Here is a 16,695-nt window from a genome sequence, read left to right on the forward strand (position 1 = left end):
AGTCATCGTATGTTCGAGTCTCGGCTAGGCAGTGCTTGCTAGATAGAGTCAGTAGGATCCTTGCACTGGCCCCTTGCGCATCGAATTATCTTCATTCCAATGTTTGTCTACCACTAATTTGACAACGATCACTGTAAGTTGGATCACTTCAAAGTCGAAGCTTCAAAGTAAAAGTCACAAATTCAGGACTGATTCGTTTCTAGCAATCCAGTTGCTCTGGTGCGGACACCAAACAACGGAACTGATTTCGAGTATCGGTCGTACTAAAGAATAGTACAGCGACTTGAGGCACAATCGATCCTGGAACTCATGGACAATTTAAAACCCAGCTGTTGGTTGAATTTCGTAACAGTGTAGTGGTGTAGTGGTGTAGTGTAGTTTAATCGAAATTGCATCATTTAGAGAAATTCCGAGGTTACGTAGCCAGTTACATGGTGTAACTGAAAATCATATGCCTTTTTATGCTTTCGGTCACTGACGGTCAAAGAGTTTTGAGGACACTAATTCTGAAAATTGTCAACGATATATCTCAGAAAACTCGATCATGTTATGATTATTCTGATGGATGTAGTCAAAATTTCAGAAACGGCAATTAAAAATTATCCCAACTAGCACAGTTGTTATAAGCTAGATGTGTTAACCAATTAATAACTGATTTTAGTCATAAATAGGTTGCAGCAACCAGAAGTGACAAAAGTGTGCTACTTGGGTAGGTACCTATTTGTGTTTAGATGGTCGATTATTAAAGAAACAATTCTTTATATTTATTTACTATACATCCTTGTCTTTCTGTAAAAACTTAAAGCCGAAGTAGCCTGTGCCGTATCGACAATCGACAATCGGTTTTAGGCTTGTCGTCCCCAATTTGTTGAGCATCTCGACACTTGTAAGTCAGCTTCAATCTGGTCAAGCCATCTACCACGTTCGGCCCCTCTATTTCTGGTGATGGTGGGGTTCTTGAAGAGAACGGATTTCCGTGAGAAAAGTTACTGCCTTAAGTCCGTGGAGAACTGCCGATCTGATTAGCGTTTTGTATATTGTCAGCTTCGTGCGGTGGCGTATCTTGATGGCGTAGCTTGATGGAAGCTCCTTGCAGAGGCAAAAGTAGGCTCGACTTCCAGCTTGAATGCGTAGTTAAATCTCCTTGCATGTGTTATTGTCGGCGGTGACCCCAAATATACCAATTCATCAACCACTACTAGTTCATCGCCGTCACTGTGCAAACGTTGTTTTCTATAGAGCCTCTTCCTACCATATATTTAGTTTTTGGTGCATTAATTTGTGACCCAATCCACCTGACCTACGTTTTTAGTCTAGCGTAGATTGCCTCCGCCGTCCCAAGGTTTCTAGCAATCATATTGAAGTCGTCTGCGATGCTCGCTCGCCGGATCATACCTTCAATAGTTACGTTCCATCCCCTTACCGCAACTCTATGCGTGATTCAAAATGACTCGAGAGTGCCCCGAAAACGCACGTAGCACATTACTCGCTCCAGGGTAGCTAGTCAGTTTATTTGGAACATCGTACTCGTGCATTATCTGCCATAGCTGTTCGCGCTCGACTGTATCGTATACCTCCTTGAATCCACAAAACTATGATGCGTGTATACGGTATACTCTTGACATTTCTGGAGGATTTGTTGGAGAGTAAAAATTTAATCCCCAGTAGAACGGGCCCCCATAAAGCCCGCCTGATCCTGCCCTACGAATTCTCTTGCTATTGGGGAAAGACGACGTGACAAAATCTGGGAGAGCACCTATTTCTGGTTTCGGTGCAGTCCTCGAAGAGCATAGATTTCGCTGCATAGTCGGCTAGCATCTTTGTGAAGAGGCCAGCTCACAGTAGTCTCCCGACATTCGCCAGGTGTATGATGACAATGTTTCCAAGCAGGGGCGTAGTCAGAAAATAAAATTAGGGGGGTTTACCTAAAAACTGACATTACCTAACCTTGATAAGTTTATTCAACAAATGGGGATGTAAATTCCGATCGAAGCTTTGTTACTCTAATTTGAGCATGAACACTTATTAAATATTATACTGCTTAGTTGGTTCCGAGGAACGATGCTGCTCTAACAAGCCAGTCGTCGTATGTTCGAATCTCGGCTACGCGGCGCTGCTAGATACAGTCAGTAGGGTTGTTGCAATAGCCCCGTATCTGTTCTGTACTCCAATAGCCGGTTGTGAAGGCTGTCGTTGTCGGGTCAGGTCATAGAAAGACGTTTAAGCCAAAGGCTTTGCTTACTTATTAAGTATTCCTTCACTAAGCCTCCCAGTTGGCCTCGAGGTAAGACGCTGGTCTAATAGGCCAGTCGTCGTATGTTCGAATCTCGGCTGGGAGAGGCTGTTAGAGCCAATAAGCCTACCAATGTTTTTAAATGGTACGAAATTATTTTTATCAGCTAGGTACGGATATAGTTTTACGAATTTTGTTTCATAGAAAAACGAAATTATGTTTTTAGTGTATGTAATCGCCTCAAATACTCTTCCGAAAGTATTCTCGTCATTGTCAACGCAGATAAATTGACTGGATTTATTGAAAATCGGGTACCAACAGTTTACCGCTGCTCGAATTATTACACCTTCTAACGAAATGTTGAATAGCTGGCAGGAAAGGCTATGCTTGTCGAAGGCTCCTACAAGATTCGAATGGATCTGGCAGTCTACTCGGAATACACACCCAGCAGCTTAACCATGATAAATTGTAAGTTATCGCTAAGCACAGCCACGAGCGTAGCATGGACCCCCTGAATCAACACCTCAGGGTCGGCCTGCCTATCCTAGTTTTCGCGGGTCAAGGGAAATGCTCGCAGTCGTCAATGGAAACTCACGATTGGTTTACAAAGGTTCACAATTTTATTTAGCGTTCACTACGGGTTTTGTGTTCACTCTTCCCACTTTCTTATTGACTATCTAACCAAGGTGAGTTAATCTAACCAACAAATTTGAACATCAGAAAACCTCTCTTGACTAACCTTGTATCTAACCTTTCGATTTCTCTCGTCGACAGGGCCCCGTTTCAACAGCACACCTTCCTTGTTTACTCCAGAATACACTCCGTTTCGCTCCTCTCCTTCCGCTTCGGGATCCACGTAATCCGATACTATCAGCTTAGCGGTGCACTAAACTCCGGCGCTGACGATGACGGTTATTTCAAATAAACACAGCGGGGTTCTGTAATTTGAAGCATGAACATTCCGGCTTTAGTAGGCTGGCGACGGGTAACTTGACGAAGGGCAAATTGTCGAAAGGCAAGGGGAAAAGGTTTACCTGCAGTGCTATCAACAATTGTCACTAGGTACTTCAATTTGTATAGTCACTTTCTTTAACGTATTTAACATGTAGTTGTCGACTGTCTCGACCGGGATTGTATTCACAAGTGACTTCTTGTATCTCGTCAAAACCGTTTTAATACCTGCAGGTTATTCCCCTTAGCCACAAGGACGTTGCCCCCGGTATGTACATAAACAATCCCCGATCGCCATCTTTTCACCACCTACAGCCTCCGATCATCTGTGAGTTATGTCCAGCTTTCTGCCTGTTTTCCCCTGGTGGCAGCGGGTGGAAACTCGATGGGTGGTGGGCTGCGTGCTTGAGGTATATGGCTCTATATTTAACTTTAGTGGGACTCGTGGCCTATTTCTACCTTCTGTGGGATGTCTTGTGGGAGTTAACATTAACCAGAACAAGCATTTCTCACTTTTTTAAAATAAAACAAGAAACAAACGAATAAAATAAACAACAAATCCATAAAACCTCCATAGCGGAGCCTACCGACGCTTACAAAATCTTATCAGTTTCCTGGAAATTCGTTTTTGTTCAGAATTGTTCATAGCTCTTGACAGTTTACGTGATCATGTACCGCTTTGAAATCAATGAACAATTGATACCTGGGCACTCGAAATTCGTGACAATAATGAAGCATCGACTCCAGGGTGAAGATTTGGTATGTTGTAGATCAATCTTCTATAAGGACGGTTTGATAATGACATACGAATCTTTTCGTTACCCAAGTAACAGTTTCAAGTTTTATTACATTCGTATAGTAGTTTTCATGACCAATTTCATAAAACCGTTAATAAAACTATGAGCTCCACTAGAACTTTCTGATGACCGCTATAAAACTGCTTGACCAAGTGGCCCACTCCTCAGAATGTTTTCATAGCCGCTATTAGAATCAGGTTAGAAGCTCAAGTAGTCGTATCACGCTCTGCTGAAGGCAGCAATAAAACCGGTTAAGCTTTCGCTGCTTGACAGCCATCGCCATAATTTAAAAAAGCTTTCCGCTTTTCGCTTTTCTGGCAAAAGCTAAATAAGTTCGCTAGGTTTGTCAACTTGAAAATATATCCGTGAGCAGAAAAGTTTAAATTTTACTGACAGATCGTTCTGAACGATTTGGTTTATAGCGATCAGAATAAAATATCCCATAGAATATTTATTAAATTTTAAGCAATTTCGTTGGTTTGCAGCATGTGCGCATTTAATTTCATCGTGCAGATTGATATAATAGGTCGATAAAATCAGCGCTCCACTGAAATGTTACAACTTTCGAAAACTGATTGTTTTAACAAATTGAAAATATTCAGTTAGTGAATCTCAATTTCTAGCAAAGTCTTTTTAGTTGCTTCCTCTGACAGGAAAACCGATTGATAATAACTTTCTTTTTGCAAAACACTTTGCTTTGATGAATTTTTGTTTGCGAGCTAAATAAAATATTAGAATATGGCAATATGGCTTCTCATAAAAAATGATTTTGGTTTTAAACTTTGGTATTCTTCATAATAGCAGCAAAAAAACTCTTTGGTCGGGGTGTTGCCGATTTAATAGCTCTATAAAACTAACAGATTTATTGCGGTTTGACAAGTACTCGCGATAAAATCAATTTTGATTGGTGCGCCATTTTGTACTGCTTACGCTTATACACTTATACACTTATGGTAAGTTTATAAGAGACGTGGTGCAGCCAACAGGTTTTAACGTGGTAATATAAGTAACCACAATAAAATTGCTTTATCACAAGTTTTATTATGGTTTTCTAGCTAGCTATAAGTGTGTTTGGACTCGTATCCTCTTGGTATTGCGCAATACCATAATAAACCCAGAGGTAATGATTAGTGCCGCAATAAAACCTTTATAAAATTTAAGTAAAACCAAGTGGCTTTAGAACTGTTACTTGGGTATTAACGGTAGTCGATGGAAGATGACTTGGGAAACCACTGTGTAGATGGCATTTAGAATAGTGATCGCTCGGTTATAACCTTTTGGCTACAAAACTTATATAATATTATCTTTGCCAATTTAAGATTTGTTCGAATTTCCTTAATCTATAAACCCTAAACCCGCCTCTGAGTACGCTGTCAACTATGTGAATGATATCCCTCCAAGTCTTTGGAAGGAGGGATGATTTACACGGGAAAATTTTCTCTGATGTGGATATCGCTCAGCGCTAGTAACTAGCGCTGGATAAGCTATCAACTATGTGAGTGAGTCCAAATCGTTTGGATGAAGCGGCCACTCAGGTGGGAGGTTTTACCGAGACGGCACGCAGTCATCTATATTGGTGATAGCACTCCATGTCTTTGGACGGAGTGGTCACTTAGATAAGAAAGTTTTGCCTACCACCACCAGCATGACTCACAACTTTCGTTATAACATTATAACATCAGCCCATTATAACATTAACTGGCGTTATAACACTCCACGTCCACGGACGGAGCGGTCACTCAAACAAAATCGCTCACCGATCGGCAACAATACAACCATGGTATTCAAATGGTACAAGATTTAAACCGAGAGAATTGTGGCTTCCAAAGGCCCGATTTCAAACTAGTAGAAGCTCACCTGGATAGAGGAGCTTTATTCTATCGTGAAAGTTGGACGACACAAGTACTGCGCGCGGTGTTTATCGTTGGTTTATCCTGGAATCCATTATCATATATTATTTGCCATAGCTGTTCGCGTTGGGCTGTATCGTATGCTGTGACGCGGAGGAATGTTGCACTCTCAACATTTCTGGAGTGTTTGTTGGAGTGTGAAATTAATCTCTTGTTATTGTGGATATTGACGACGTGGGAGAGCACTTTAAATCCGTGTTGATCACCGTAATTGAGATGCACTTACAATAATTGTTCGTCATTTTTCTAAATGAAACCTCCGGTAGTAAATCCTCCTCTTAAAGTCTGGAAATTATACAGTGAAGGGCCGTTGCTAGTCATCTTACTATTTTTGAAAAGCTTTGACGGGAGTCGGCCGTTTCTGGTGGCTCCATTAGTCTTTAGCTGCCTGATACGATCTCTTCAAGATTGGGATTAGCGATGCTGCAATCGTTTGTGGGTACTTCTGGGTGACCTTCCTTTATGCCTTCTTCCATTGTGTCACCATTGAGATGTTTATCGAAGAGCTGTTTCAACCTGCCTAGGGACCATCCATATACCACGTGGACAGTTTAGAGGGGGGTGGGGGTATGGAAATGTCCACGCTTGTCCACGGAAGGGGGGGGAGGGGGTATCGTAAATGTCCACATGGACAAGTTTTTTTTTCATACCAAAAACAGAAATTAGAAACAGAAATATTGAATTAATTGTACATAACCATTGATCAGTGATCGTTTTTAGGCTCAAATAAAGTTTTATCTTCTGATGAGGCATATGTTGACGTTAACACAGGAACCGAGCATTACGGAAGGATTCGTCTTCAGAAGATTTTATGAACCGCGTCGCATCGGAAAGGTCCTGTGTTGTGTTGAAGTAGACGAAAAAGCTGAGGTGCTCTTAGACAGGACAGTTAGACAGGAATACTCTTGACGGAGAAGAATCATCAAGCAAAAGTCAAACTGAAACTGACTTTCTTGCAGTCGATAATAATTCGCTGTAGACAAGATTACTATGAACAGAAGAATTCAGGTCCTAACACCTTGCATAAGGTGCGAAAATTTGACAAAAAATTGGTATTTTTCTGTCCACGTGGTATCTGGATGGCCCCCTACCATACCACCTCGCGCTCATTTGTGATCAGTTTTTCTTTTTCGCTGCTACTCGTATCCAGGCTTCACTGTGTAGCGCTTTCAAAGAACTTGCGCGTGTTATTATCCCGGAACAGCTGCTATAGATCTACACGATCTCCGTCTGTCTTCTGCTGCTTTTTCCCTCAGGATCGTGGTCAGCTGATTCTGCGCTCGTAGATTCTTGACCAAATCATCCCTCGTAGCAATGCATATAGTTTCCGCATGTTATTTTTTGTTCTCCATCGCTTGCTGGAAATCTCCGTCAAACCAGTCATTTCGCGGAGGGTTTCTTAACCTTCAATAGCGCTTAATAGGTTAATTCTTAACCTAATTTCAAGTCATCAAAGAGCTGTTTAGCAAATTTGTTTATAACTACTAGTTTTTAACTAGGAGATAACTTAGAACCTGCGGTTTTGATACTTGTTTTTCGAGACAATTTCATTAAAACCCGCTTTTCATTCGTACTAAACAAGGCGCCTCCATCGATTTTAATAAAAAAGGAAGCACTTGGTTGTGTTTCAACGTGCAAATTTGCAATTTTGAATTCTTAATAAATGCTAAGAATTCTCGCGTAATTTTTCAAACGGACCTAAGTAACTATGAGAGAGATTCTCTTTGTGCCTCTTCTCTTTCGGTTGCCACGGCGATGCAAATGCACTTTTAAGCATCAGCCTTTCAAAAATCGGTTGCTGGTGTCACTAGCTAGCTAATCGAATCGAATCAAGAAAACTTTTGTTGAAATGCATTTATACCGCCGTAATAATCGGAAGAGAGGGAGACCACAGAGAGCCTCACAATGTTACTTAGGTCCTTTTGAAAAGTTACGCGAGAATTTGCGAATAACGTAATGTTTTTTGCGATGTCATATTGTGCGAATTTCGTTTTGTTGATTAAGTAATTGAGGTCAAAGCGGGTTAAGAAAATGCTCTATAAATTTTTATTTGCTTATGTCTCTAGTTGATAACATCTAATATTGTTTAGTTCGTACCGACGTTTTTCAAATTGAAACTTAAAAGTATCGAACTATTCAAATCGAAATCAAATCGAAGTTAAACACAAGTTTTTAATGTATTGGATAGAGACAACTAGTTCAGATTAGTGTTTTTCTGTTGTTTTTGGACGAAATCCCAATTTCTGATTGACTAATCTGCCACGGAAATCTACAGCTGGATTGTCTACTCATACGCTATTTGAATCTTTTGGGTGCTAAACATTTTCAAAATGCATGCAGCAAAGTGCTACTGATTGTTAATGACTAAGTCTATTTATTTTAGTTAGATTACAGTAGGTCTTGATCAGTGTGGCTAGTGCGGGATTTTATTGACTCTGAAGATCGCTTGCAGTCAAAATTCGGATATAAGACGACTGATTTGTTCAACCACTATCGTACTTCAAGGCTAGCTGGGATTCAATGCTGTTAGTTTACATTTTGATCTGATATCTCCAGAGCTATTACTATATTACTTAAAACGCTCGAAAAAATTAATATTTCTTAAAAGATAGGCAATACGAAAAATTTTCGATTACCCTTTTCAAACAACTGCTATACATTCTTTGAGGATATTACAAAGTAGTTAAAAATAATCAACGATAATATCAGTTTAATGTATATTTCCTGATTTTATAGTTCTCTAAAAGACGCAGCATTAGTTTTCACGTTCTTCTATTACTTATGGCGTTATTCTTAGAAATTATATTTTACATCCGCTGTTACTGTATGCTGCTTTAAATTGAATTTTTCGCATTCTGCTCCTTCGTTAATTCCACTTCGGAGGGGAAATTCTATAATTAAACTACATGCATCTTCCGCGTGCATTCGGCGGTACCACTACAGTGATGGCCATATATTTGCTCCGTTGATAGTTTGCGCCAGTCAGTGAGGAGGTTAGTATGCACTGAGCGAAGATTTGCCAAGTTGCTCTCAGTTTCTCTCTGCCTTCTTTTGCAGTTGTTGGTTTTTGGCTATCGTCTCGGATGCTCTTTTTGCCCAACACTAGAAATGAGTCCTTTGGTACTCGGAGGACGAAATGCTTCGGCTGCACTTGCGCAACGAATGTCCAAACCAAAGCATTCTTCGCTGTCATCATCACTTGACTTTCGCTTGCATTAGATCATGCAAAGTTGGAATGAACTCCTCCAATGGTTGGGTCGTAATTAAGATTCACAACAGCCATTGTCAAAGCATCCACCAAAGCAGAGCATTATAGGCATAGGGCGTCGATAAGCTGAAATTGTTCGATGTGTTTTCCTAGAATTACCACGTCCACTCGGGAACGTTTAATTAATTAATTTACCTTATGTACAGGCCCGCTTCTCCTCTGTGATTCCACCCCCTCGACGGGCAGGCAAGACGAGGTGAGATCGCGCGCGACAAGCATTGGCTATTTGCGATTTTTCGCACTCTCGTCGTCGCTTCGTTGGCAACACCCACAAATCTTGTGTATCAGGCTCTGGTCTAGTCTAGTGATGGTATAGTTTGTGTGCCAAGTACAAGTGTCAGCGAGCGAGAAGGAAAAAATTAAATAATTATTCTCATTGTTTCATCCCTCCCCGTCGCTCTAGGCCAGAACCGCCAGGATGCCGGGAATAATTATGAAAACTGAGAGTATTTAGTACCGCACACTACCGTAGGTCCAGTGGAAGCATTCGGGTGAGTGTTGGGAGTTTTCCTTACCCATACATGCAAATTGCAACAGGAGTTCAACAACTGCGCAGGTGTGACACCTCGCTCCTTACTCCGCAGGCTGTATGTAGATGTGTTTGCGTACATAAATGGTTACACTTACAATCTAAACCCGATCATCGTCTTGATTTGTTGTGGTGGTGGTCATTAGCCAATGAACAAACGCGCTTCTAATTTTACACAAATGAGGAAAATCAAGCAGCCTGATCCCATTCCAGCAGGTTTTGTTGCCAATGATGAGTAGGTGACGGGTGGGGTTCATGAGCTATGAGACGTGAGAAATGAAGCGCATGAAAAGCGCTTTGCAACTTTCTTTGGAATTAGAAACTAAAACCAAACCAAAAGTTTTTTTGTTTTGTTTTTAATTGTCACAATAACCATATGCAAGGTTTCCCTAGAATCACATAGCGGTTCCACTTTAAAATAGTGACAACCACCACTTGTTTGTTGCTATAAATAAAAAACTATTTTGAGTGCATATATTAAAGATTGCAACCAATGCGAGATGATTATTATCTAATCATTATTTTCATTACAAAAATTAAAACTATTATGCATTACAGAGTTTCAACAATCACATCTAATGAATAACTTTTCGGGGCATTTATCCGCTCACTAAACAAGCAGCAGTGAGCTCTAAAGTGACCGTAGTAACCAAAATTGATTCACCCCTAGCCACCCCACTCATCAACATAACCATTCGTCTCATCAGCACCATCCACCCCCTAGCAAATTTCCACTTCAATTCTTCCGGTAAGTAGATAGTGCAATGCACAATATACTCTATCACTCCGAGGAGTAGATCCTTGGTATGTCGACACGCTGGAACATTCAATAGCAAGTGAGCAAGTAAACGACAGAGACGTGTGTCCACGCGCGCGGACTCTCTCCCTTTCGGCTGCGCTGTGGGCCGGCAGGAGGCGATGACGGTCTGCTGAAGGATCTCGTCGCGACACCAGAAAACAGCAACAGCAACCATCGCATCGCAGCCAGCGTGCGGAGCATCGCACAGCGAGCGGATGCTTTTGCTAGGCGATTGAGCTTGAGAGATTGTCCTTGTGCAATCTGTGTTGGTGTCGCGCGTCGGAAGGAAGAGAGAGTTAATACATGCGTCTCAAGCTGTGTGTGATTGTGTGTGCTTGCGCGGTAGTCAAGCTCTCGTGAGTAAACGAAAGGAAGAGAGGCGAATCTTAATTTGCATATATTTCTATATACGAAAATTATTTTTTCTTTTAATATTTCATTCGGTGATAACTTCATTCTGGTGTGAAATAATTGCTTCGTAACTTTTTACATCATTATGCTGTCTACTTTGTTTATGCATGCATACGCGAATCAGGCAGCGAGCGCAGCGGAGCCTTTTTTAGGCAGCTCGCGAGCTGCCGTTAACCAGCCTGCTCGCGCTAGGAGCAGCAGCGGTTGGCGAATTGTTTGACGCGGTATTTTACGATACAGGACCGCTACACGTATTGCAGTTGACCACCTGTCCGTTGGGCACAGGTAAATAATTGATTGTTTCCAAAATCAAGTGGATATTATCTTTCATGGCGAGAAACTGAAAAAAAAGTGAAACCCGTATAACAGTGACGTTGGCTAGTTGGCATCGAAAGAGTGCAGTGCAGAATGTAGTGTCCATTTGCGGGATTTTTCTTGACCGATGACTGTTTTGAGTCAGCTGAAGAGGTTGTTTATTTCGAGCCTGTGTCGTCACACCGACCAACAGCGTGGAAGTTGTGCGTGAAAAGAAGAAAACATCGACCCTTTGTCGATAGTGTTGCCGCTGTTCACCACCCCCTTGCAAATCGCAACCAGTCAGTCACTCAGTCAGTCAGTCAAAAGCGAACGAAAAAAAAATGTTACGCTGGTGGACGAACGTGGAAACCAACCAGAAAGTGAAGCACAGTGAAAGGATTGACCAAAACAAACATCAGCCGCTACTTTTGGACAAACAGAGTCTCAGTCTCCTCTCTTCCCTGTACGCCGACACTGTCGTTGAACGCAGCCAATAAGCAGCACATAACAACATCCTGGCTCCTGGCACGGGGAAAACGATGATATGAAAGAAACTGTTTGCCGATTTATTTATGTTTGGCTGTTTCGGACTTTTCCTGTCCGGTCGCACGTCGAGAATTTCGATCGGGCAGTCACTCGTGTGGATTACTACGAATTTCCATTGCTGGTGAGTGGTAAAATTAGTAAGTGTACCTTTCGTGACCGTACGGTTTGGTGAATTTGACAATGATTCTATAAACAAAGTACGTAGCTAGATGTGTGGTAATTAGTTTTATTGATTAAACACTTGATCGAACTGGGACGATGAACTATGCAGCAGAACGTTATATTTGAAGTTTTGCGTGAAGTTGCACCACACACTGGACTAGTGCTGTCGACTGCTTAGAAAGTATTGAAAATCAGCAAAAAGTGTTGTTGTGTTGTGTTGCTATTTAGATTGTATGTTGTACTACAAAGCATTATCGTGATTGTGTGGTGAATCAATAGTTATCTGTTTTTTTTCTCATTATCTTCTTGCAGAATCTCGCAAGAACCCCTTTTACTACATACTTTATGGCTTCAAGGTGATTTTACAGCAAAAGGTAGGAGCATTCGAAGTTCTATATTCTATGGTTGCTCTTTGATTAAAAGTTTAATTTGGTGTTAGCTGTCTATGTTGAAAAATTGATTATTTTCCAAAAACTATTTGCTTACAACTATTGTTTTGATAAATACAATATGAATTACTTATTTACAATACAGTTCAAAGCAATATACACGTTTCAGCCTACATTCAGTGTTTATCACGAGGAGAATAAATTATTCTGTGCTTAAAATTGCAAATTGATGAGAGTTAATTTCATTTAGTGCCTAAGCTAATTGGTGTAGAAAATGTTCAACTTTTGCTCTCTTACTTAGAATAGGTTTTTCGAATGGTAAATAGCTTTATTCAGTGTTTATTAAAAATTTTCACCGCGAATTTTTATAGTACCTAATTAGATAATTGACACTGGCAGTCATAATTGTAGTTCACTCATCAGTTGGTTAAAAAATATATACAGTAGTTGACACACAGAACTCAACTTTTACTATTTCTTATTTACATTTAGTGATCAGTTTTTTTTGTTACAACATCATGACATGAGGCCGTTATCCATATTTCTAATCCATTTCGCATTGCTTCTTTCTTAAAAATTATTGGAAACCAATGGCAATCTTACAGCTAAAATAGATATGTTTGTCGCTCTTTCCAAAAATTAGAAAAGACAATTAGTTAACTACCTTCGCGGTGGGACATTGTGTTACGATATTTTGTAACGTGTTTGTATTTTGATTTGGCCATATGAGTAGAAGGATTTTTTTCATCAAATGTGGTCCTCTGTCACCCATATCTATACTGTACAATATCTGTACTAAGCTACCTAACACCCTGTATATGGGACATTTGCAAAACTAGTTATTACCTACAATATTTTTTTTTTATTTTATTTTATTTTATTTACAAACGATTATGTCTCTGAGCCTTTGGCTCGTAAAGACTGACTAGCTTAACAACTAACAATAAATTTGGCTTTTATTTTTGTTACTACGTAGAAAACATTAACAAGAAAAAAAAGGACATTTTTTCATTCCAAAACACCGTACAGTGTACAACTACAAACAAATTCAATTAGATTTTAAATTACACATTTACACATTTGAGAATTGATTTGACAATAAATTAGTCTTCATGCATGATTTAAAGTTGCTTATTGTGAGTGATTTCAAAGCTTCATCTAAGTTGTTGTAGAGAGCTGTTGCTTTATTCAACACCGAATGTTGACCGAACTTGGTGGTGTTACTCCTGCTGGTAGTTATGTTGTCTCTGCCTCTAGTTTGATGCTGGTGTCGTTCCGAGACTCTGCTCAACACGGTATTAGTGTGGACGGATTTCTGAAGAATTTGGTGAATATGTAAGCAAGCTGTGTTGGTATAAACACTTTCGACCTTCAACAGTTGATGTGTAGTATGAATATACTCCGTCGATGTTCTCCAAGAGTATCCGAAAAGGTTCTTGATGGCTTTGTTTTGGATAACTTGCAGAGGTTTTATTGCTGATTTGTTTGCTGCTCCCCACGCAAGTATACCATACACTAGATGACTGTGAAACATTGTATAATACAGACTGCGCTTAGTATCAAGTGGGACCAAATCACTGATTCTTTTGAATACACCTGCAACTTGTGCCAGTTTAGCACCCAGTTTAGTGATATGCTGAATCCACTTAAGTTCACTGTCCAACCAAACCCCCAGATACTTGAATTCATCTACTTTTTCGATACAATTCCCGTTGTAGGAGATATTCAACAAGAGGGATTTAGGAGCATTGAACAACATGTACTTTGTTTTTGCTATGTTCACAGTTAGTTTATGCATATGCATCCAATCCCGTAGCATACGAAGATCATCGTTGATGGCTTGTTCAAGCTGTTCACAGGTCATAACTGCGTAAGTTAGTACAATGTCGTCAGCATACATAAATAGCGTTCCACGCAAAGGCACATTCTTCAGGCTGTTCACGTAGCAATTAAACAGTGTTGGCCCAAGTGTACTTCCTTGAACTACTCCATACTCAACGTTTCTTCTAGAGCTACTAACAGGGTTATCGTGAACAAATTGAGAACGGTCTTCAAGAAAACTTCGGAACCACTGCATTGATCGACCAATTACCCCTAATTCACTCAACCTACGAATCAGAATCTTTCTATCACAAGTGTCAAAGGCCTTGCTCAAATCGAGGAAAACTGCAGCTACTTTTTTCTTCATATCACATTGCATTTGAATTTCGGACACAACATCAAATAGTGCAGTTTGTGTGCTCGATTTTGGTCGAAACCCATACTGCTTGGGAGATATTAAACTGTGACGTTCTAGATGATTGACTAGCTGCTTGTTAATTATCCTCTGCATGATTTTATCTGTGACACAGGGTATGTTTATTGGTCGATAATCAGAAAACTCTTTTGCCGTAGGTGTCTTCGGAATAGCAACGACTTTGGACACTTTCAGATCAGATGGTACACTAGACTGCAAGATTGATGAATTAATCACATCTGTAACACTATCGACTATTTCATTGCTACATGACTTAAACACTTTCGCCTGAATTTGGTCAAAACCAGTCGACGGAGACAAACGAAGTGTTGCTATCGTTTGTTCAATGTCACATCTAGATACGGTTTTCAGATTCAACCTCGCACTCGTTTCTTCACGGATAGGCTGTGTACCTGTGTAGGGTATCTTCCCAGCCAGACACTTCCCAATCGCAGCAAAATATTTGTTAGCTTCTTCAACAATACACTGTTTATCTTCGACCGTTGAACCACTACGGGTGATTGTATGAGTTTGTTTTGGTTTATTCCCCAGCACTTCATTGATAGTATCCCAGGTTTTTTTCACATTACCACTATTACAATCAAATCTAATTGCGTAATACTCTCTTATCTTCGTTCGCTTCATTTCAGTCACTTTATTGCACCAACTCCCATACACACTTCGGGTGAATTGCTGAAAAAGGTTTGGTCCTCCCTAGCCCCCCCTCTAGTTCCACTAATGAACATGATATTCTCATTATGCAATTTCTACTTAAATCAGTACTTTGAAAATTGATCAATAATGACTTCGGCCAATACTTGTTGTTGCTAGGGACCGCGGGTACCACTGCATTTCCACAAGTATATCGGGATAGGATTTGTGTTAGCAAGGGAAAGTACTGTTCAAAGTTTATCTCGTTAGATGATCTGATTCAACGATACAACGCGCACTTCGGCAATTACATTTCATCTATTACAATAACTTTCACGCAATCTCCATCCAACATTCTCGTTTAGAAAACACGTGTGACGTATCTGGGTCTTAATTCAACACGTAAACTATATCGCAACTGTACCGACGGGCAAAAATATTATGCTATGGACATTTATTGCTATAAAAGATATAAAATAATCCCGCGCGAATCCGTTGTATCAAATATCTATTTCTCACGATCAGCATCCACAATGTCTCTGGCAATAGATCATAATGTTTTGATTTGATTTGACATTTTCTCGCGATTTTAAGATAAAAATACCTCGATATCGTTCATACCTCATCAATATTGCGCATTTAAATTCGTTTAAGAACCGGACGCCCGGTTGCCATGTTACAGACTCGTATACTTGGCTCCTCAGTACAAACAAATATTGTAAATTACCGTGTGACGTTAGTTTACATGCTCAATAATATAAACAATGAGTTGGCAAATGGCTGGCCCGAATTTTCAATTGCGAAAATGTGACGGATTTGGAAAAAGGAGGTCGTAAAAGTTGTTGTAGTTGTTGTTATTTTATTCGAGAGGTTTTACACTTTCGTGCATTCGCCTCTAGGGTTGTAAAAGTTTTTACAATGAATGAGGCACGAAAGTAAACGACGCTGAACACCCTTATAACGTATTCTGAACTTGAACATCTCAACACCACTAATGAAAACTGAGAATATTAACTTAACTGCTAAATGATCAAACTGAAATTAAATTAAGAATACAAGGAAGCTGTATCAAATTCTTGGTGTTTTTTATGAAGATAAATTGTTGACACCATATGGGGTCTGGTGCAGGTACTGCTTTGTCATAAATTATGACTCATAATTGCATATTCCCGTTCTATCCAATACAAATTATTAAAAATATACACGTTTTTCATAACAAACACTGTAAAATTAATAGTGCCCAAATATTTTAGTTTGTTAGTTATGATTCGCGATCAATAATAGGGTAAACACACCATTAGTGGTGGTAGTACCAGTAGTGGTGGAAACTCCAATCATTCCATTATCCTTGCAGATTTTGTCTACCATTAGCACCCCTTTTTATCTACCCTTTAATAAATTGTCATTTCAACCATGCGGCATGAAAACTCTAAAGATTTCATGAATTAATGCCTAACAGAGAATGTTACTATGTATTTTATAGTAAAATATATGGCAACTGTGGTGTTTAGTTACA

Source organism: Sabethes cyaneus, chromosome 3, assembly GCF_943734655.1.
Source record: "Sabethes cyaneus chromosome 3, idSabCyanKW18_F2, whole genome shotgun sequence".
Classification (NCBI taxonomy): Eukaryota; Metazoa; Arthropoda; class Insecta; order Diptera; family Culicidae; genus Sabethes; species Sabethes cyaneus.